Genomic DNA, 22,217 nt, shown 5'->3' with positions numbered 1-22,217 from the left:
AGAATGGATCACTAAGAAAAAGATGGCTGGAGGTATTGGTCGGGATGGGAGATGTGTGCAGAAAGTAGGTAAAGGACCAAACATGATAACCTCTCAGGGTCTGTATTGCAAACCATAATGCCCAAAAGTAGAGAGAAATTATGGGGAATCATGTCTGCCATGGAGGCAGGGAGAGGGTGGGAAAGGGGGGGGTGTATACAGGGGATATTGGTGGTAGGAAATGTGTACTGGTGGAGGGATGGGTGTTTGATCATTATGTGATTGTAACCCAAACATGAAAGCGTGTAACTATCTCACGGTGATTCTATATATATATATATATATATATATATATATATATATATAATTTCAGCATCAGTTAACTCTTCTGTGGTAAATCGTGAAAGGAGTTCTGAAGACACTGTTGTCCATGAAGCCATTTAAAAAACAAAAAAAAAAAGGTGGTCTGCCAAAGTCGTGGTTGTTTCCCAGCCTCCTGTCTGTCACTTGGGATTGACGTTTGGGTCTTGCATAGCCAACCCCTCAGACCACCTCGCCCAGCGCAAGGATGAATTTGGAGCGGCTATCCAATGAGAAGCTGAATCTGTGCCAGAAGTACTATCTGAGTGTTTTTGTTTTTCTACCTTTCCTCTGGTTGGTAAATATCTTCTGGTACTTTTGAGAGGCTTTCATTTTGAGAGGCCCGCATACACTGAACAGAGCTAAATCATATGCTATGTTGATCACTCAGCTGTGGGTTTCCTCTTCTGGGTGATTGTACTCACTACGTGGATCACCATCTTCCAGATCTACCGCCCCATTGGGGTGCCGTTGGGGACTACCTCTCCTTCACCATACCCCTGGGGGCACCCCTTGACAGCTTCAGAGAAATTCTGGGGACCTGCTCATTCTCCCAGAATGGGCTCCAATGTTTTAAATCCAGTCTCAGCCCCTAAAGACTTTTCTCCTCCCCTGTGTACTCTGCTGGCCTCCCTCAATAATGGACCCTATTCTCTAAAAAGAAAAAAAAAAGAAAAATTCATGAGAATGTGACTTGTGTCTACGGTGAATATGAAATAGGTTGAGTTATTGTGAAGAACCGGATATATTTTCATTGAAAAATTATTTAAAGCTTTCAGGTAAGGGAATTACCCATAAGATTGAACAACAATGGCTCTTGAAAAATAACAACAACAAACAATAGAAAAAGACAGCACAATAGGGTTGAAAAGAAAAGATCAAGGAACCGTAAAGATAGAGCTCAGAATAATACCTGACACATATACATGCTAGAAAGTTGCCAACCATTGTTGTCACCCTCTTGGCTAGGTAGGAAGTACCAGATTGGTACATGGCTGGAGGTTAAGACTCAATTTGAATATTCTTTCTCAACAGCAATTTCTTACCATCCTGCATGTGCTTATTAAGAAATACTGCTATACCCAAGAAAGAGTCCGAAAGTATCCAGTACATCTTTTTTTCCCATATATATAAATCTATTTTGTAATAAATCACTGTGAGATACAGTTACAGACTTACATACTTTCATGATTATGTTTCAGTTATACAATGATTGAATACCTATCCCTCCACCAGTGCCCATTCTCTACCACCAATGTACCCAGTATCCCTCCCACCACCCCAATCCCACCTCTGTGGCAAGCATATTCTCTTTTACTCTCTCTCTCTCTCTGTTTGAGTGTTATGTAGGTTTGCAATACAAGTACTAAGTGGCCATCATGTTTGTTGCTTGGTCTACTTTCAGCATGCATCTCCAAGCGTCATTTACTTAGTAGTCCCTTCTCTATTCCAGCTGCCTTTTTCCTCAACCTGCGGTCAGCTTCTAAGCCATGAAGCGATCCTCCTGGCCTTTATCTCTACTCTCCTTGGGTTTTAGTCTCTCCAGCCCCCACTGATTATTTTTTAGTGTAAATAAAATTCAAATCACCAGATATAACTACTGAAAATTGTATACATTTTCAAAAATTAGTTCATCTCTCATTCTGAGAAATTCTTCAAGTAAATGGAAATAGCAAGAGATATTTAATGTTATAGTTTACACAAAATGATTTATAATTTACTTTTTAATGATTTCATTATAGATTTCAGTTGAAATATATGAAGTTCTGATCCAATATTTACAGCATCATTAATTGGCTCCTGTAATCTTATCGCAAACTAAATATTATCATGTCTCCCAACAGTTTCATTCTATGTACACACCACATAATTTCCTTCCCTTGAATGTAGGCAATCTCTATGACTATTAAAAAATAACATTCTCACACATGATTAGGTGAGGTTATATGAAATAAGGGAAAAATTCTATAGATATAAGTAAGACCCCCTATCCAATTAATTTTGAGTCCAACAGAAAAATGTTACCATGAATGGGTCTGACCTACTAATCAAGTGAGTCTCCAGATGAGAATCAATACAACAACACCCACTGACCTCAAAGAAGCTGACATGTTGAGATATCATATGGCTAGAGAACCTAGGAGTGACCCACAGACACTAATAGTGAGCTCCCATCATTAAATAATAAGAATGTAGTTGAGGCAGTCCAAAGTCACAAAAATACTAATTTCAGCTAAAAATCACTGGAATTGGAAGAGAATTCCTGAGTGTCAGATCTGCTCACAGTTCCAGTCAATACCCTGATTTAAGCTTTGAAAGCCCTGACTAAGAACCCAATTCAATTGATTCAATTGCTCTCCTGACCACTAAAGGTGATACACAATACTTGAATGTTATTCTAAGTCACCAAGTCTGTGCTCATTTGTTATTCATCACTGGAAAACCAATACAAACTCTATGGAAAAAAGGAAATACTATTGAAAGGTATTTGCTTTAGTACTTAGGGTATCTGGGGAGACCTTCTTGGAGTTCATATGAAAGTCTTCAGAAAAAGGAAGCACTGTAGCACTATCCTCCCATTGTTCATCCATTTGCTCGAGCAGCCACCAATAACGTCTCCATTGTGAGACTTGTTGTTACTGTTTTTCGCATATTGAATATGCCATGGGGAGCTTGCCAGGCTCTGCTGTGCGGGCGGGATACTCTTGGTAGCTTGCTGGGCTCTCCAAGAGGGACAGAGGAATCGAACCCAGGTCAGCCATGTGCAAGGCAAACACCCTACCCACTGTGATATCACTCCAGCCCCTCAGAAAAGTATATTGTTCAGAAAAGAGAAAGCCAAATATTGACAAACCCAGCATTGAAAAAAGTCTTGAGGAACACACAACAGCTTTGCAGCTTAAGAAATTGATAAATTGGACTGAAGTAATAGTACAGTGGGGAGGACACTTGTCTTGCATACCGCCAACCCAGGTTCAATTCCTGGCACTCCCTATGGGCTCCTGAGCAAAACCAGGAGTGATCCCTGAGCAACACTGGATGTGGCAAGAAAACTAAAGTTGAAGGAAGGAAGGAAGGAAGGAAGGAAGGAAGGAAGGAAGGAAGGAAGGAAGGAAGGAAGGAAGGAAGAAGGTGACTAAGAACTAGGAACAGTTATGTGTCCCCTTAACCATGGGAATACTTAATGAAAAATAAATCAATGGACAAGTTCACTGTTTCAAGAGAATTATAAGTGAAATTATACAAACCTGAATGGTGTAGCCTACTGTATACTTGGGCCATGGAACCAAGACTATTAGAATTACCATCATAAATGCAGTCAATAGTCGATGAACTAACCCTAAGCATCTCAAGATCACAGAAGTGTCTCCAATAATTATCTGAGCATGTGACTGAAAATATTGATATAAAACATGAAGGAGGAGAATAGAGAGATACCACTGGAAGTAAAGCATTTGCCTTGCATGTGGCCACTTTATCTGATCCTGGTTTGATACTTAGCACTATATGTGATTACCTGAGCACCACTATGGGTCACTCCTCATCACAGAGGCAGGAATAACCTATGGAACACAGGTGACACCCAAGTTCTCCATCCTCCAAATAAACAAAATATGAAAGATGACTACAAGATTATAAATAGCACAACTTTTAATTCTGATTATCATAATAATAAACACTCATTGAAAAAATTAGAAATGAGCATTGATGAAAGTTTTCACACTGTTTTAAGCAGATACTTTGTGTCTTTGTTATTTTCTAATCAGTATTATCCTGAGCCATTATATTTTTGTCATCTGCATCATTTTTAAAGACTGCATACTATTCCATTTTATGGTATGTGTAATGATTTACTTACCCTTGTCCCTCTTATGGAACTAAAGCTGTTTTTAATTTCAAAATATTTATTCTAAACTTAGGGGAAATACATAGCATCAAAACCTATAGAAAATACTATCTATTCATAGAACTTCTTGCCATAGCACTTGAATATACTCATTGCTTTAAAAGAGTATAAAATTAATATAGTAAGCATTTTGGTCTGTAAAGTCTTATCTTATCCTTAGAGTTTCCCCTTAACTATGATTTTCTTTTTGATGCAACATGCTCTGGCTTGATCCAGATTACTTGTTCGCATCGCAATTTCCTCCCCCAGGAAATCTATTCTTTCCTGGCCTCTCTCCCTATGTCTCCTTTGTAAGTATTAAGGTATGATATGAGGTTTGTTCTAAGTAATGTTTACTTTCTCCTTTACTAAAAGGCACCTTCCATCTCTGATGACACCTTGTTGTCACTCAGTAATAACTCATTCCTTACGTACATGCAGAATAAGCTGTAAAGCCTCTAGGAGATCCCCTTTCCTCCCAGAGTATGACTTTCATTTGTCATGTTTTTCTTGCACTCTCCAATTTTCTTTGTAATCTCTCCAGCTTGCCTGTGTTTGTGCTCTGATATGTTTACACTGAGAACAGAGAAGTTACAGGGACCAGAGGCCGGGTCCGGAAAGCAAGTCTTAAGTTCTCGTCTCTCTTGATTGTGTGACTGGCATCCCACATGGGAGAAGAGCTGAAGGAAGATCTCATATGCAGCTTTTCTCTTTAGTAGTTGATGTAACACAAGTTTTAGAGTCGGATAGACCTCAAGTGTCTGGAAGTGAAGTCTGAGCAACAGTATTAATTTATTTACTTTGCTCACTCTAGACTCCATATAGTAGAGGGACTCATATTCAGGACCTCTTAGAAAATATGCATGTGTCCTACTGTTTCAGCTCTATCCCCAGCCATTTTGGAATAATAGTTTTATAGGTTCTCAGCTGATGCTAATAAGCTATAAGTTTTGAAAACCATTAGACCAGCTATTTTGCTGTGCCCAGAAAGGAAAAACGAATTGACAAAGAATGACAAGGGCATTTACATAACAAACTGCTCTTGTGGCTTATTGCCTGCTGAGTCTCACTCATTTTTTAGTTAACACTGAGCTGACCTCAGAGTCCTGTTTTCCTCCTGAGGCACAGGGAGCTTTCCAAAGGGCTCTACAAACTTCCCCACTGCTGTATGAGGATCCCTCCCTCCCTCAACCAGATTCTCTCTCTCTCTCTCTCTCTCTCTCTCTCTCTCTCTCTCTCTCTCTCTCCCTCTCTCTCTCTCTTTCTCTCTCTCTCTCTCTCTCTCTCTCATGAAGCCATAGACTGAAGACTTCAGCCTAATGGTACTCATGTGCTATTTATTCCCTGACACATGGAAAACATAGAACAAATAGTGAGTAAGAAGGTTTCTTCATTGCTGCCTGTCTTGTTTCCTGACATCCTTATTCCATCCTTTTTTGTGTGATTAGGCAAAGGACTGGGTAAATCAACAAAGCGTCCTGCCAGCCAGATATCCAACATGAGTCTTTGTATAGGATTCTTCTATAACATATGATATTAGAACCACATTGCCCATTTAGCTAGGTAGAGATTAGGTAGGGAGTACCAATAGTCTCTGTCTTTTGATGATAGTGGTAGGGAATAAGATGAACATTACAATCCTGGTAACTCTGACAGGAACTTTCCTCTCTGTTCCATAACACTGTGACTATATAACCTGTTTTATAGTTAAATATAAGTTTCTTTGATCTTAGAATAACCTTAGGACAGTAGTAGCATCTCTTGCTAGCAACACTCTTTAGGGTTTGTCTAGCTAAACACTGTATTTTCCTGGGGAATTTAAATATGTATATATACATTTATATATAGGCATAATATTTATATATATACCCAGATTTGAGTCTTAGAGACCATCTTTTCAGTTTGTCAGATTTTAAAGGGGTGGGGTCACTGCCTGCAGTGTGACCTGTGGGGACCATTCATTGCTGGGGATCAAACCCTCAGCTCTCACAAGCACTCAGTCCTTTAATCCAACTCCTTTACTATCTTTGGACTTTTGTGATAGTTTTCGATTTTAAACTTTTATTGTTTTTTTAATTAATATGTTTTTAGAAAGGTTGGAACTAAAGTTCAGTCAGTAGAGTACTTTCCTTGAATGTGGCCGACCCAGGTTCAATCCCTGGTTTTCCATATGGCCCCTGAGCACTTCCAAGTGTGATTCCTAAGTGCAGAGTCAGCTGTAAGACCTGAGCATCTCTGGGTGTGGCCTAAAGTTTAAAAGAAATAGATAATTTAATATTCACAAATAATCATAAAAAAGAAATATGGCTGAAGAAATGGCACAGTGGTTAAGATATTTTTCTTTCATGTGACCACCATTCAATTCCCAGTACCACATATGGTCCCATGAGCACTGCCAGAAGTGATCCTTGTTCAGAGAGTGAAAGTAAATCCTGAAGCACTGCTTGGTGTGGCCTCAACCCATACAGAACATAATAATAGAAATATTCTGTGAACTTTCAACTCTTTCTTCCCAATGCAAAACACAATGGACTATTGACAATGATTGAAGTTAAGATATAGAACATTTTCATTCATAAGTTGGAACCTGTTCACTAGTTTGAACCACTAGTATGTTTATTTATAGGTATGATTTTGTCATTTCAAAAATGCTATATAACTTAAATAACACAATTTTGGGTTTTATGGAGTGTAATTATCTAGAGATTTATCTAGGCTTTTATATGGATTTTTTATATTTATTTTTATTACCGAGTAATATGCATGGTATAGGTATACAAAATATTGTTTTGATATTTACCTTTTGGAGAACTTCTAGTTTGTTTTCAGTATCTGGTTATAATAAATAAAAATTCTATGAACATTAATGTACAGATAATTTTATGAACATGTTTGCATTTGTCTGGGACAAATGTTTAAGAGTTAAATCACTGGGTTTGTGTTAGTTATATGTTCATTTGCTGTTGTTATTGTTTTGCTTCATGGTCCGAGATAGTTCTCTGAATGCCAGTGATCATTGCCTAAATTGCAACATAGAAAGAACAAAGGAAAAAGAGAAAAAAAGGAGCTCTCTTGATATGTCACTTTTCTATATATATAGTACTCCCAGAAATTAGATCAAATTCCTCTAATGACTTACAGACAATATTTATTTACTTGATAATAGGTAACTTTAAGAAAATTTCAGAAAAGTTATCTCATTTTGTGCATTATCACGCCATATTAAAACTAGGGTCGGGGCTGGAGAGATAGCACAGCGGGTAGGGCGTTTGCCTTGCACGCGGCCAACCCGGGTTCAAATCCCAGCATCCCATATGGTTCCTTGAGCACCGCCAGGAATAATTCCTGAGTGCAGAACCAGGAGTAACCCCTGTGCATTGCCAGGTGTGACCCAAAAAAACAAAAGAAACAACAACAACAACAAAAAAAAACTAGGGTCATATCTATCAAAATAAAGTAAATGGTACATATTAATACTCTGATCTATGGTAATTTTACTCCAAAACCCAGAGTTACTGGACTGGAGCGATAGCACAGCGGGTAGGGCATTCGCCTTACAAGTGACCAACATGGCCGACCCGAGTTCGATTCCTCCGCCCCTCTCGAAGAGCCCGGCAAGCTACCGAGAGTATTCGATATGCCAGACACAGTAACAACAAAGTCTCCAATGGAGACATTACTGGGCCCGCTCGAGCAAATCGACGATCAACGGGAGGGCCTTTACCTTTACTGTTCTCAAACATTACTATGTGTCATAGATAATCATGTAGAGAGAGGTGGGGAAATTGATGCTGAATCTTTTTCAGGTTCTTAAAGTTCACATTCGATCTGCTATAGTAAGATAGTTTGGCCAAATCAGACTAGAATGGAGCATAGAAGTATAATTCTACCATGCACTCAAAAAAAGAAGAGAAACAATATAGCTAATATGTCTGATGACTTATCACAGTTAAGATGAAGAGTATATATTAAAATAAGACTATCTCAGTCACATCTCTATCTTCTATTTTCTATTTTTTATTAGCCTGCCATAGTAAACTGTTTACTTTCAATGTTATTTTCTCTCTTATATATTGATTATCCTACAACTTTAATTGCCATCACCTACAAACACTAACTACTTTATTATTTATAATTATAACATATAGTAAATAGAGTTTTTCTCTCCAGGAAATGTCCTTTCTCTGTTTAATTACATTTTTAATATCAGCTTAGATTTCCTTAAATCTCATAAATTGTTCCAGAGCACCTTATGTAGACTTAATAAGGTTAGGTTAGAAATATCTATGCCTACAAATTTTCGTAGTGCAGAGCTAGTATCGAAACTGTGTTTCCCAAAGATCACTGTTTTTCTAAGGCTCTTCTGCTTACACTCTGTCATTTTGCATGTCACCTCACATCTAAACTGGTAGTTAGAACTGCACCATTGTATCTTAAGTCCAGACAACAGGACAAAGGGTGTATCAAAGAATTACATGTAGCTCCTTTACACAGAGCTTTCTCACTAGTTGGAAATAGTACACTTACACATCACTAACAAGAGCTTAGTCACAGACTAAGATACACTGACAAGAACTTAGTCACAGACCCATATCATGCTGCAAGAGAATCTGGAGAAGTTTACTCTTTCCTGGTCAGGCATGTGTTTAGATAAAATCTTAGGTTCTATTACTAAAGAAGAAGAGATGCTAATAAAGAAGATTGAGGATCAAAACCAGTCTCTACCACAAAGATAAGACCATCTGTCCAATTCTTTCATCTACCCTTTCATTTTTTTAATCATAACTTATCTTTTGAGTGACTAATATCTAACAGTAAAACATGGTTTCTACATCTATGAAGCTTTTAGACATAAACAAATAACTACCCTGGTAAATCTGTATAATGCAATAAAAAGAAATCCTCTGAGAGTGATGAGGGTGAGCCTAGTACAGATGAAAAGAAGGATCAAGGAGAGTATTTTGAGGATTGCAAAGAAAAGCATAGCCAGGGGACACTGACATAAGAAGGTCAATGACTTGGAACTATTCCAAGAAGAAGAAGATATATGTGCAAAGGTCTTGAGGCAAAAACTTGGTTTATTTAAAAATCAGAAGGAAAGTCAGTGTGGAACCCAATGAAAAAAGAGAGGGGCAGATACAGCTGAAAGTATGGAAGAGATCTCATCCTGAGACTGCAGGTTGAGAAAGTTAGGAATTAATGATTTGCTAATTTCCATGTATAACATCATCCCATATATTTTGCTGTCATTATATTATTCTTTGCATAATGATTTTTATTTTAGCATTTTACTTTTCCCTATTTAGATTCATGCAATAGTATTTGCATTCACCTAAATTGGCCTTGCCAAAATTTATCACTGGTTATTTTTATTCTTTCTTAGGTCACTGTTTTTCATTTGCCAATCCACTAAAATAGGATTAAAAGAAACAGAGATAATTATTCAGGAAAATAAAATGGTTCCCTGCACAGCAAAGCCTGGCAAGCTCCCCGTGACATATTTGATATATGCTAAACACAGTAACAATAGAGACATTACTGGGCCCTCTTGAACAAATCAATGAACAATGGGAGGACAGTGAAAGTGACAGTGATTTAATACATCATAGTTTGGAGCTAATCTGTAATTTTTCTTTTGATATAATTATTATCTGCTAATTTATGATTTCACTTGATTGTATATGCTACAATTATTTCAATTATCTAGGTTGATCGTTGGTCTGTATAGCCCCCAAAATGAGATGGAAGTAAGGGAAAAGAGGAATGTTCATGTCTATTTCTTCCAGGCTTTAGCTCTGCTCTGGTTCCCATGTCCTAATTTTAATCTTGCCCCTTGACTCTTGGGATTCATATATCTGATGAGACTATGCAGTGTCCCTTATGCTGGTCTGAGGATCTCTGCTTCAATTCTTGTGTATTTTACTTTGGGAATATGAAAAGTATTTATATCTAGTCATCACAAATCTAAAAAAATAAAGAAAACTTTGCAAAGTCTTGGATTAATGAAAGTGGAAGCTAATTCCTATAGGAATTTTAAAAGATCTGTGGAACTCTTCTGAAGACAGAAAAAATGTGGTCATGTTCTTCTTTCAGTGGGGTTGAGAGTTATGTAATAACAACCTACTTGTGCTTGTGCTATGTGGAATACTGGGGTGTAACTCAGACACAGATTACCTTGCCTTGCATGTGTGAAGCCCTGGATTTATTCCCCAGCTTTGGAGAGAAAGAGAGGTTTGTTGAGATTCAGGGGTACATCACAGAGAGACAGCATTAACTGACACTTAAGGTAGAGGTTGACGAGTAGAGTATAGGATGGTAGAACATTTAAGGGAGAAAGAGCTGCATGGCCTGTGTAAATCTGTAAAAGTGTGTAAATGCAAGATTCTATCCTATTGTAGAACTGTGACCTGTGGAAGCTAATGTAAAGGCTAAAAGAAGTATCCCAACATAACTTTAGTGAATCAAACAGCACCCAGACATGGAGAAACTTCTAGCCTACAGGTAATGGATAGTGATTAAAAGATTTTTTTTATAGGACACTGAGAGAAAAAAACAACCTGCATGTCATAAGAAACTTCCTGGTAGTAATGTGAACAAGAGATTTGACAGTGTGAACCTGAATGCAGAGAGGCCAGTTTATATGAGAGTTAAGTATCTGACCTCACGTTCTTGAGGACCAAAGCAAGAAAGAGAGATGTATATACACATTAGTAAATAATTGGATGAAGGGTAGGAGTAATATAAAAGGGTCAAAGATTAATCCTCAATTGATGGTTGTTGCTATTGATTGATGCTAATCATTAAGCTAAGCAATAAAGGGAAAAGAGCAAGTTCAGTAGGAAAGATAAGTTTATTTTCATAAATGTTGAGTTAACTGATTTGAATGGACAGAGAAGAAGCTGACTTTAGATCCAGCTCATTTGTATTTCATTGCTTCTTTATTTAATATAAAGGAATTAGGGAAAATAATTTTAAAAAGAGGTCATATTGGTAAAAGTAGAATAGAAAATAATTACATTGTTATAAAACCCACAGTTGATTACTATTTTATAAATGTATACAGAATATATTCAATCTTCATATAGCACTATCATCCCATTGTTCACCTATTTGCTCAAGCGAGTGTACCAGTAACATCTTCATTTGTCCCTGTCATGTGCTATTGTAACCTAATGGCATCTGCTCACTCCAGGAACACAAAGTGAGACTTGTTGTTACTGCTTTCTGCATATTAGATATGCCAGAGTAGCTCGCCAGGCTCTGCCATGTGAGCAGGATACTCTCGGTAGCTTGTGGGCTCTTCAAGAAGGACAGAAGAATGAAACCCAGGTCAGCTGCATGCAAGGTAAACGCCCTGCCCACTGTGTTATCACTCCAACCCTTCAGATAGTATTCTATAGAATTATATACCACAGTACTTCAGGTAGTATTTTATAGAAATTATATACCACACTAAGCTATATATAGTATTTATATTTAAAAAAAGTAATAGAAATAGCACTTACTTTCAATTGGGCTGGAGCGATAGCACAGTGGTAAGGCGTTTGCCTTGCATGCAGCCAGCCCAGCAGAGCCGCGTTCAATTCCTCCACCCCTCTCGGAGAGCCCGGCAAGCTACCGAGAGTATTCAATATGCCAAACACAGTAACAAGAAGTCTCATAATGGAGACGTTACTGGGCCTGCTCGAGCAAATCGATGAACAATGGGAGGGCAGTGTTTGTTTTTTTGTTTGTTTTTCAATTAGCTATGAAACACAAAAATAACATGTGAAAGTGTAAAATACTTGTAAGGTCTAGTAGTTATAATACAATGCAAGTGATTAAAAATATTTTACAGATCAAGGATCATATTGAGAGCCTAATAAATAGAAAGCATGTACTCTACCGCTGATCTTCAACCACCTATTAATCATTTTATCTTGCTCATAGTAGGACATTCTGTCATGCTGTTTTCTGGTGAGATGTAATGAGCAACAAATGGAATCCTTGAAGCATTGCTGAAAAAAATAATTCTTAATGAAATCAAGTCTTTATACTTAATTTACAGATTTTATATGGGTGATTTAGACCTAAACTCGGGGGAAAAACTTTAATCCAAAATATGGAACATTTTAAAGACAACTGGTCTAGTCAAAATATCAGTGTCATAAGGAGAACTAATAGGACTGTTCTAGATTTAGAGAATTAAAAAAGACATTATCATCAAATGCAGTGTGTAAATTTGATTAGACTCAGTTTGAATAAATCACTATAAAAGGCAGTTTAGGGATAAATAAGGAAAGAGTAAATGGACTAAATTATTATGCTATATTAAATAAATTATTGCTAATTTTCTTAAGCAATATGGTATTGAAGTTGATAAAGAATGTCTCCATTTTTAAAAGCTTGTCAGAATATTTAAAGACTTATTGTTCATAATCAAGAACACTAATTAAAAAGAAAAAACTCTTAAGAAAGGGGGATTTTTAACATGCCAAACTAGTTTTAAAAATATTGAAAGTTTGAAAGGGATATGACAAGAGAAAACCTAATGGTTAACAAAAGCAGAAATACACTGTTGTCTTTGGGTTTGTAGAGACAATGGGAGCAGTTAGTGTTGTCAATGTCCAAAAAGCTACTTGGTGGAGCAAAGGATCTCCCAGTGGAAGTCTGACCATGCAGAAAGGGTTGTTTTGAGAGAAATAAAGACACTATCAAAGACAACTCTCAAAAAGCACAGAATCCGTACAAATGCTCCATATTTACCTCTTCTTATCAATCTCCAGCCTATGCTTTTCTCTGCCCAACAGAACTCACTCAAAGACATATGGGAAATGTAGTGTGCAAGCTCTGGTTCTCTTAGATAGAGAAATAATCAGAGAAAACATGGGACGAACCAAAAAGGCAAATGAATGGCATAGGAGAAAACTGTTATGAAGATTTAACTCATTATAACTAGTTCAGAAATCAAAATGTATAAAAATTTATCATATCAAACTGATAAAGTAAATAGTACATATTGTTATAATCAGGTTATTACAGGGATATTTATCATACTATTTACAATTGTCACATGTTGAAATGTTTTTAGAATACTGTTAGTATAAAATCTATTCTAACACTCTGTGAAAGAGAAGATAAGAACCTGAAACAAGGTCATGACCATGGGAATGGAGAGAGTAAATACTCAAAATAAATTGGACAATGTTTCCCATTAAAGCTTAAAACCAAGATTGGAAAAAAATTATTGACCAGAGCAACATTTATCATTTTCCCACTTCCAATATACTTCTGATAGTTGAGTTTTCTATTTGTCATTCCCTCAAGGACACAGTCACTATTATTTCCAAGCTAGGTATAACCCCTGCCTTATTTATCATACTCAATAAAGCTTGAAAAAATGGACCTGGATGAGACTGGCTTTAATTTGGTAGTAATCTTTAATCTGCTCTATTTTTTTTTCAGGAAACAAATTAGTTATGAAATACCTCATAGTCCATTGCAACATACCAGTGTGTTGTGACATTAAAATTGAGAAACCTTCAGTTAAGAAAAATAGTATAATTACAAAGCCACAATATATGGTTGAGAACTTATGTCCAAAGTTGCTGTTTAATGGACACATTGTCATCCTAGATAATAGCTCTACATGCTTCACCAGTGCTTCTGTTTTAGTTTGTTCCCATCCAGTTTTAAAATTTTCCCATGAAGTTGGATAAGATATAGAAAATATGGAAATCTAATATATAATGATATGAAATTTAGAGTGAAACAAATGTAGCATATTCATAAAGATTGGGATCTGAGTGATGAATCAATGTAAACTGTATTATAAATGTGGTACAGCCTCTTACCTGAATCCAGAAAAGTCAATAAATATGTTTTATATGTATGTATAACTAGACCACTTTAAATTCATTCTTTAATTTTGAAAACCATAGCCTCATTTATAAACTTCAACAGATATTATATATCTTTTAACTGCTTGAAATTTCTCACTGATACATTAGAATAATAATAATAATAATAATAATAATACTGCCTAAATAACAGAAACTCAATTGAACTGGTTATAAATAAAACAGTTGGGTAGTCCTTGGCACAGAGCAACAGAGAGTTGTTAGTTGGTATTTGTGTGTGTACATGTGTTAGTAGCAAGATTACCCAGTAAATAGCTCTGAAAGAAATTTAGCAGTTGATATTATATTCAATAGACCACACTTGGGAGGAGTGGCCAAAGGAAGCCAGGTTATTTGAGGCTTTATATAATAGAATACCATTACCTTAAGTGGGGCTGATGAAAGTCATGGTTTACTCTTCTCTGTTCATAATACGGCTGGAGCAAGAGATAGAGATCCTATACCACAATCACTATCATAACTTGGAGTCAGCTAACACGGACCTAGAAAGGGAGAACTTCTGAAAAAAAATGGAGGTCTTGATCTGTCTTTAACATTTTGATGAACTGTGGAATAAAATTTTAAACATTTTTGTGTGTGTGACTCCCATTGGTTTCTCCACAACCAATGAATGAAAATTATTATAACTGAGATTCGGGGTTTACGTAAGGAAGATCCATCTCCATAGTCAGAGTTGAGGAGAGTTACTTTTGGGTGGACCAAATTCCCTGCCCCCACAATGATAAGGCAATAAACATCAGTAAGACCACATGGCAAGGGAATGATGGTATTCAAACCCAGATGGGGAATTGGATTAGGTGTTCTTTGAGATTGACCCCAGATATCTTCAGACTTTATCCAATGCAACCCAATAGTTCTGGCTTTGTTTTTAATTACATATTTAACTGCTTCCCAAACTGCTGCCTTGCCTTGTAGGCTCTTATTGGTTTTTTTCAGGCTTTTGGCCAAAGGGACTGCACTCTTCCCACCACCAAATAGGTTAAACAGTTCATGTGTTCATTTTTTAGCAAATAAAGTTTAAGTGATTAAACAGAAACTATGCACTTAGCTCCTAATGTTGGCTGCCTCAAGACAAAATCAATTCATTTCAAATGGAATACTATTGCAGAGTTATTTAGAAATCTGTTGATAGGAAAGAAATATTGAAAGTGAAAACACAAGGGATAGGAAATGAGAAACAAATATATCCTTAGATTCTAAAACTTTCCTCACTGCAAAATCTTGAGAAAATCTTTCAAATATTCTGCTCATTTAAGATATAAATATGTAGGGCTAAAAGCCAATTATGACTAAAGAATCAAATTTCTCTCCTACAGTTTGTTTGAAAATTTAGAAATTTGAATTCTAAAAATTTCCAAGTTACTGACCAGACCTAATTTCATTAATATGTAGTGTGTGTGTGTGTGTGTGTGTGTGTGTGTGTGTGATGGGGGGAGGGAACAAAAAGAGAAACAGCAAAGCTGTTAATTGGGTTATAAAACAGTCATGGTGCTGGTTCTGGTACCATGACTGTTTTATAACCCAATTAATTACTTGAAATTCATGTGGTGTGGCTTTAAAATCAATATATTTTTCTTTCATTCTTTGTTTGTCTTGTTTTGTTTTTGTTTGGGAACCGCATCCTGAAGTGCTCAGGGCTTACACATGATTGTTCAGGGATCAGTACTGGCAGGGATCTGGGGATCAAATGTGGTGCCAAGGATAAAGCCTGGGCCAACTGCACACAAGACCGCACCCTACCCTCTGTTCTATTGTTCCAGCCCCTCAATGTGTTTTCTCCTTAAGCCTGAGAAGGAACCTTCACACTTTTTATGGAGCAATGCCTCATTTCCTTCTCCATAATTGGTTCTGATGTGTAGGCGAGGAAATATTTTCCAATGCTATCAGTGTAGTGGAGATGTTTATACCAAACAGAAGGAGTGATTCAGTTAGTACCAATAATTATGATCTGAAATTAAAAATAAATATGAAAGAATAAAATCAAAGTTGAAAAATGCTCTAACTTTGGGACCAAAGCAATAATACTGCAGGTAAGACATTTGCTTTGCATGCAGCAGACTGGGGTTCAATCCCTGGGATATGGTTCCCTGACCATGGCCGGGAGTAATTCCTGAATTCAGAGCCAGGACTAACCCCCAGCTATGACCTCAAAAAAGCCAAAAAGAAAAAAAAATGTTCTAACTTTACTGTTTGGTTTTAGTGTTTTACAACACCCCCACACCCCCGTGGTGCTGGGGAAGTGGAGGCTAATAAATATTTTAAAGACTTATCTTGAGATAAGTTTCGCATCAGGTTGTTTTCACTCAGGGCTTCCCAGAGTGGGGCGGTGAGAGCCCTCCCTGCCCCAAGGGACCCAGCAGCTGATGTTCACTACCCAACAGCTGCCATGCTCAGGCTGAGCCTCACACATTAATGAAGTCCCAGGGAACCAGATAATTCTCTGCCTGCTTCCCCCAGTCTCCAGCGACCCAAGGGTCACACCCATAAGCCACTCCCTGCTGGCGCCAGATAATCTCCTCATCAGCCAAGCTCCCAAACTCATGCTTCTTGGCTGCTTCTTCTGGAAGGAAGCATAAAATTAGGCTCCCATAACCATGCCACCGAACTCCACACCAAGATGTTCTCACTCTGGGTACTCCAGAGTGTGGCGGATGAGAGCCCTCGCCACCCCTAGGAACCCAGCCCTGGCAGCAGAACTCCATTTCCCAACAGCCGCCATGCTCCAGGCCGCTTTCCAAACACATCATGGTACAATTCCTACCCATTTTTTATGATATTTGATGGGGTTCAGACATTAGGCAGCAAATCATAGAGAGAAATAGATATATTAATATTTATATAAATATATATTATATCACTTAATCACTTAATCTCCGTTATTCACCGATTTATTCGAGCGGGTGCCAGTAACGTCTCCATTCATCCCAGTTGCGTGCTAGCGTAGCCCAATGGTATCTGTTCGTTTTAGGAACATGTAGAGCCTCAAACCGATCATTTAGGGTCTTGACGAAGAAGTCTGACCATCTTGTAGGTGGGCGTCCACGTGATCTTTTGATGTCTCGTGGAATCCAATCAGTAATGGCTCTAGTCCAGCGGTTGTCTGTAAACCTCATTACATGTCCAGCCCATCTGATTTTTGATGTCTTGGCAAATGAGACAGCATCCCTGATTCTTGAGCATTGACGAAGATCAGAACTCCGGATTCTATCTCTCATTTGAGTGAATCGTGATATTCCAAGCATAGTTCTTTTGATTCCTCTTTGAGAGACCTGAATAGCGTTCTCATCCCGTTTTCGTAGGGTCCAGGTCTCTGAGGCATATGTTAATGCAGGAAGAACAGTGGAATCAAAGAGATGTGCTCGTAGCTGGAGGTTCTTTGTCCTTTTAGTTATTTCTTCAATGCTCTTGATGGCATTCCAAGCCGCTCTCTTCCTCCTGCGCAACTCAGGTGCCAGATTATTCATCATGTTGATTTCTCGACCTAGGTATATATAACTGTTGCGTTCGGAGATGGTGGTTCCGTTGAGAGAGAATGGAGCGTCAGGAACAAGGCTGTTTCTCATAAACATTGTCTTCGTAAGATTCAGTTGTAGTCCGACCTTTCCACATTCACGGTCAAAGTCGTTCAGCATTTGTGCCGCTTGGCTGATGTTTGGTGTTATTAGAACGATGTCATCAGCAAAGCGGAGGTGGTGTAGTTGCCGACCATCTATCTTCACTCCCATGCTTTCCCATTCCAGTCGTCGCATGATGTTCTCGAGGGTGGCACTGAAGAGTTTTGGTGAAATGGTATCACCCTGCCGAACCCCTCTCTTGATATGGATAATTACTTCTTTGTAGAATGGTGAGATCTTGGTAGTGAATCCGCAATAGAGCTCACGAAGGATCCTGATGTATTGAGTTTGTACGCCCTGATTGGCTAGGGCTTCCATGACCGCTTCCGTCTCAACAGAATCAAAGGCCTTCTTTAAATCAAAGAACGTTAGACAGAGCAGCATCTTGAACTCCCGAGAAACCTAAATGAGTTTAGTAATTGTGTGGATATGGTTGATGGTACTGAATCCTTTTCGGAATCCAGCTTGTTCACATGGTTGTCCTTCATCTAGTGTTCTGCTAATCCTATTCAGGATCACTCGAGTGAATAGTTTGTAGATGACAGACAATAGGCAGATTGGGCGATAGTTGCCAATGTCGTGGATGTCTCCTTTCTTGTATAGTAGTACAGTCCTGCTGGTTTTCCATTGGCACAGAACCTTGCATTCAGACAGGTAGCGTGTGAAGAGCCGAGCCAATGTATTGATGAGTACTGATGGTAAGTTCTTCAGGTGTTCAGGTCTGATCTTGTCTGGGCCAGGTGCTCTTTGTTTCTTTACCGACGAGATGGCATGTTGGATTTCGGAAGGGAGAACATTGGGAATGACATATCCATCATGTGGTATGTGGTATGTGGGCAAGTGGACGTGGCTATTAAAGAGATCTGAGTAGAAGTCATGAATAATCTTCTTGCCCTTCTGGAAGATGTGATAGATCCATCATGATGTCGGAGGGCAGTCATCTTTATTTACTTACTTTATTTACTTTATTTACTTTTATTTACTTTTCTCTAAGTTTTCAGGGTACCTTAAATATCCAACCCGCACGGCAGAGCCTGACAAGCTATCCATGGTCTATGCTAAATAGACCAAATTGATATGCCATATCCAGTAATAAATGGATCTCATTTCCCTTACCCTGAATATGCAGAGTCGAGAAGGATATGGAAGGAGAGGCTGATAAAATATCAAGGCAGAAATAGGCTGCCAAAACGCAGAAAAACAAAAATGATTGTCTGTACTTTTAATGCTCATACGCTGGCATCTGCTGCATCCATTGAAGATCTTATGGTACAAGCACGAAAGATCAAGTACGACATCATTGGTCTGACCGAAACGAGAAGACATCAATCATATCATGCCGTTTTCGACACTGGAGAAGAACTGTTCCTTGGAACATGTGATAAAAGAGGCGTCAGTGGTGTCAGTGTCCTTGTCAGCACAAACTTAGTCACGAGCATTGATTCATTCGAATGCCTAACAACCCAAATCAGACGATTACACTTGAATAAATGTAATTTATTCAAATTACCGGCACTACCGGCAGTTTCTATCTTTGTTGTCTATGCACCAACATCCAGTTATGGTGAAAGAGAAACTGAGAAATTCTACATGGAGCTGGAGAAGTTCTATAAAGAAGATCACACCTTCTACAAGATCATTGTCGGTGATTTTAATGCCAAGATAGGACCAAGAAGATCAGTCGATGAACTCCACATCGGGACCCATGGCCTGGAATGGAACGAACAGGGTGACAGACTGTCTGAGTTCATCATGTCAACCAAAACCTTCCATGGTAACTCACAGTTCCAAAAGGCTGAATCTAAACATTGGACATGGGAGTCTCCCAATGGATGGTTTCACAATGAAATAGACCACATCATATTCAATCGGCGGTTTTGCCTAACCGATGTTGCTGTTGTCCCAAAATTCCAAACGGGATCAGACCACCGTCTTCTTCATGCAAAATTCTACCTCACAGAACGAGGAGAAAAGAATGCAAGGTTTAAGAAGAGGACTCACAGAACAACCACCAACTGGGAGCTCTTTGGCTTTGTTGCGGCAACATGGGAAGATGCCATCATTGACAACATTGATGAGGAATACGATCGAATGATTCAGCAGCTCCATGATTGTGCAAGGAATGCCAAGAGAGAGATAACCACAAAAAACCGCCTTTCTTCGAACACTCTTGAACTTATTCACCAACATGGCTTGGCACATGCCTCAGGCAACCTCAAGCGAACGTCTGAGCTGGCAAAACAATGCAGAGAACCATCAAGGATAACCTCAAAAACAGGAGAGCAGCAGTACTGGTAGATGCGGCAGAAGCTGGGAAAAGCATTCATAATGCCCGCCTGTCCTTCACCAACTACAAAACCAAGATGATTGCCCTCCGACATAATATATATAAATATATATATATTGGAGAGCCCAGCTCTCCAAATATATATAAATACATATATATTTATATAAATATATATATATATGTATATATATATATATATATATAGGAGAGCCCAGCAAGCTACCGAGAGTATTCTACCTGCACGAGCAGGCCTGGCAAGCTCCTCGTGGAATATTTGATATGCTGAAAACAAAAACAGTAACAATAACAGGTCTTATTCCCCTGACCCTGAAAGAGCCTCAAACCATTGGAAAAGACAAGTAAGGAGAGGCTGCTAAAATTTCAGGGCTGGGAGGAATAGACACGTTACTGCACTCACTCGAGTAAGTCCTCAAACATCAGTATGACAGTGATACAGTGATACAGTGATCTTGAGATAAAATGGATGCTTTCAAATCTTGATGTTAAATCTAACCACTCTGTCCAAATTTTGTCAATTTATTGCGTTGGGAGTACACACACTGTGCTCAAGGCTTTTACCGTGTTAAGGAATCATTCCTAGAGGAGCTCTGTAGCATTGTAGCACTGTCCTCCCATTGTACATCGATTTGTTCAAGCGGACCCAGTAATATCTCCATTGTGAGACACCATTGTGTTTGGCATATCGAATACGTCACGGGTAGCTTGCCAGGCTTTGCCATGTGGGGGAGAAACTCTCGATAGCTTGCCGGACTCTCTGAGAGGGGTGGAGGAATCGGACCTGGGTCGGCCAGATCGTCCATGTGCAAGGCAAATGCCCACCCGCTGTGCTATCACTCCAGCCCAAGAGGAGGAGCTCAGGGGACAGTATATAGTGCCTGGAATCAAATGTGGATTGACCATGTGCAAGGTAAATGCCTGAGCCCCTGTATTAACTCTCTGGTTCCTCTTTCCAAAATTTAAAACACATATTACCACAGCTCCTAGAAACTTGTAATAAATGAAATTAACAACCAGTAAAGCTTTGTCTTACACTAGCTGAAAATCTAATGCTCGGAGCTGGAGAGATAGCACAGCGGGTAGGGCGTTTGCCTTGCACGTGGCTGACCCGGGTTCGATTCCCAGCATCCCATATGGTCCCCTGAGCACCACCAGGAGTAACTCCTGACTGCAGAGCCAGGAGTAACCCCTGTGCATCACCGGTGTGATCCAAAAAGCAAATAAATAAATAAATAAATAAATAAATAAATAAAATCTAATGATCTCTCAATGAAAATTTAGATTGTTTATATTCTGGGACTCACATTTTTTTTTTAGCTCCAGTTCTAAAATTCTTTTGCTTTCCACATCTTAGACCAGATGTTCTAGTGTCCTGATTACAATGCATCACTGCCTTCATGTCCAGATACTTTTCTAAGGAATTGAGAAGACAAGCTCTACTACCTTATTAAGAAAATGGAGCGATAGCACAGCTGGTAGGGTGTTTGCCTTGCACATGGCCAACCCGACTGATCCGAGTTCAATTCCTCCGCCCCTCTCGGAGAGCCTGGCAAGCTACTGAGAGTATCTCGCCTGCACAGCAAAGCCTGGCAAGCTACCTGTGATGTATTCAATATGCCAAACACAGTAACAACAAGTTTCACAATGTTACTGGGCCCGCTTGAGCAAATCGATGAACAACGAGAAGACAATGACAGTGACAGTGACAACTAGAAATTCAGTATTTCCTCCATCCTTCTTGGAGAACCCAGCAAGCTACTGAGAGTAACCCACCCGCATGGCATAGCCTGGATAGCTACCTCTGATGTATTCAATATGGCAAAAACAGTAACAATAACAGACCTCATTCCCCTGACCCTGAAAGAGCCTCAAATATGGCAGCATTGAGAAAGACGAGTAAGAAAAGGCTAAAGTCTCAGGGCTGGGACGAATGGAGACGTTACTGGTGCCCACTCGAGCAAATAGATGAATAACAGATGACAGGTGATACAGGTGAACTAAAAATTCTGTAACCTTTATCTGTAATCCAGATAAAAGTACTGTATGCTCTGAACAAACATGATGACCTATTAGTACCTGTATTGCAAACCATAATGCACTGTCACTATCACTGTCCTCCTGTTGTTCATTGATTTGCTCAAGTGGGCCCAGTAATGTCTCCATTTTGAGACTTG

At 38.7% G+C, this 22,217-nt stretch overlaps 1 pseudogene; it reads left to right on the top strand.

Moving 5' to 3' along the window:
* Window positions 1–547: 547 nt before the first annotated feature.
* On the top strand, window positions 548–974 carry LOC130019773 (gamma-secretase subunit PEN-2-like; annotated as a pseudogene).
* Window positions 975–22,217: the final 21,243 nt, after the last annotated feature.

The sequence above is a fragment of the Sorex fumeus genome, unplaced genomic scaffold (genome assembly GCF_029834395.1).
Source record: "Sorex fumeus unplaced genomic scaffold, SorFum_2.1 ptg000009l, whole genome shotgun sequence".
NCBI classification, from domain to species: domain Eukaryota; kingdom Metazoa; phylum Chordata; class Mammalia; order Eulipotyphla; family Soricidae; genus Sorex; species Sorex fumeus.
The sequence above is the reverse complement of the archived record's forward strand: the minus strand, read 5'-3'. Positions and strand labels throughout refer to the sequence as shown.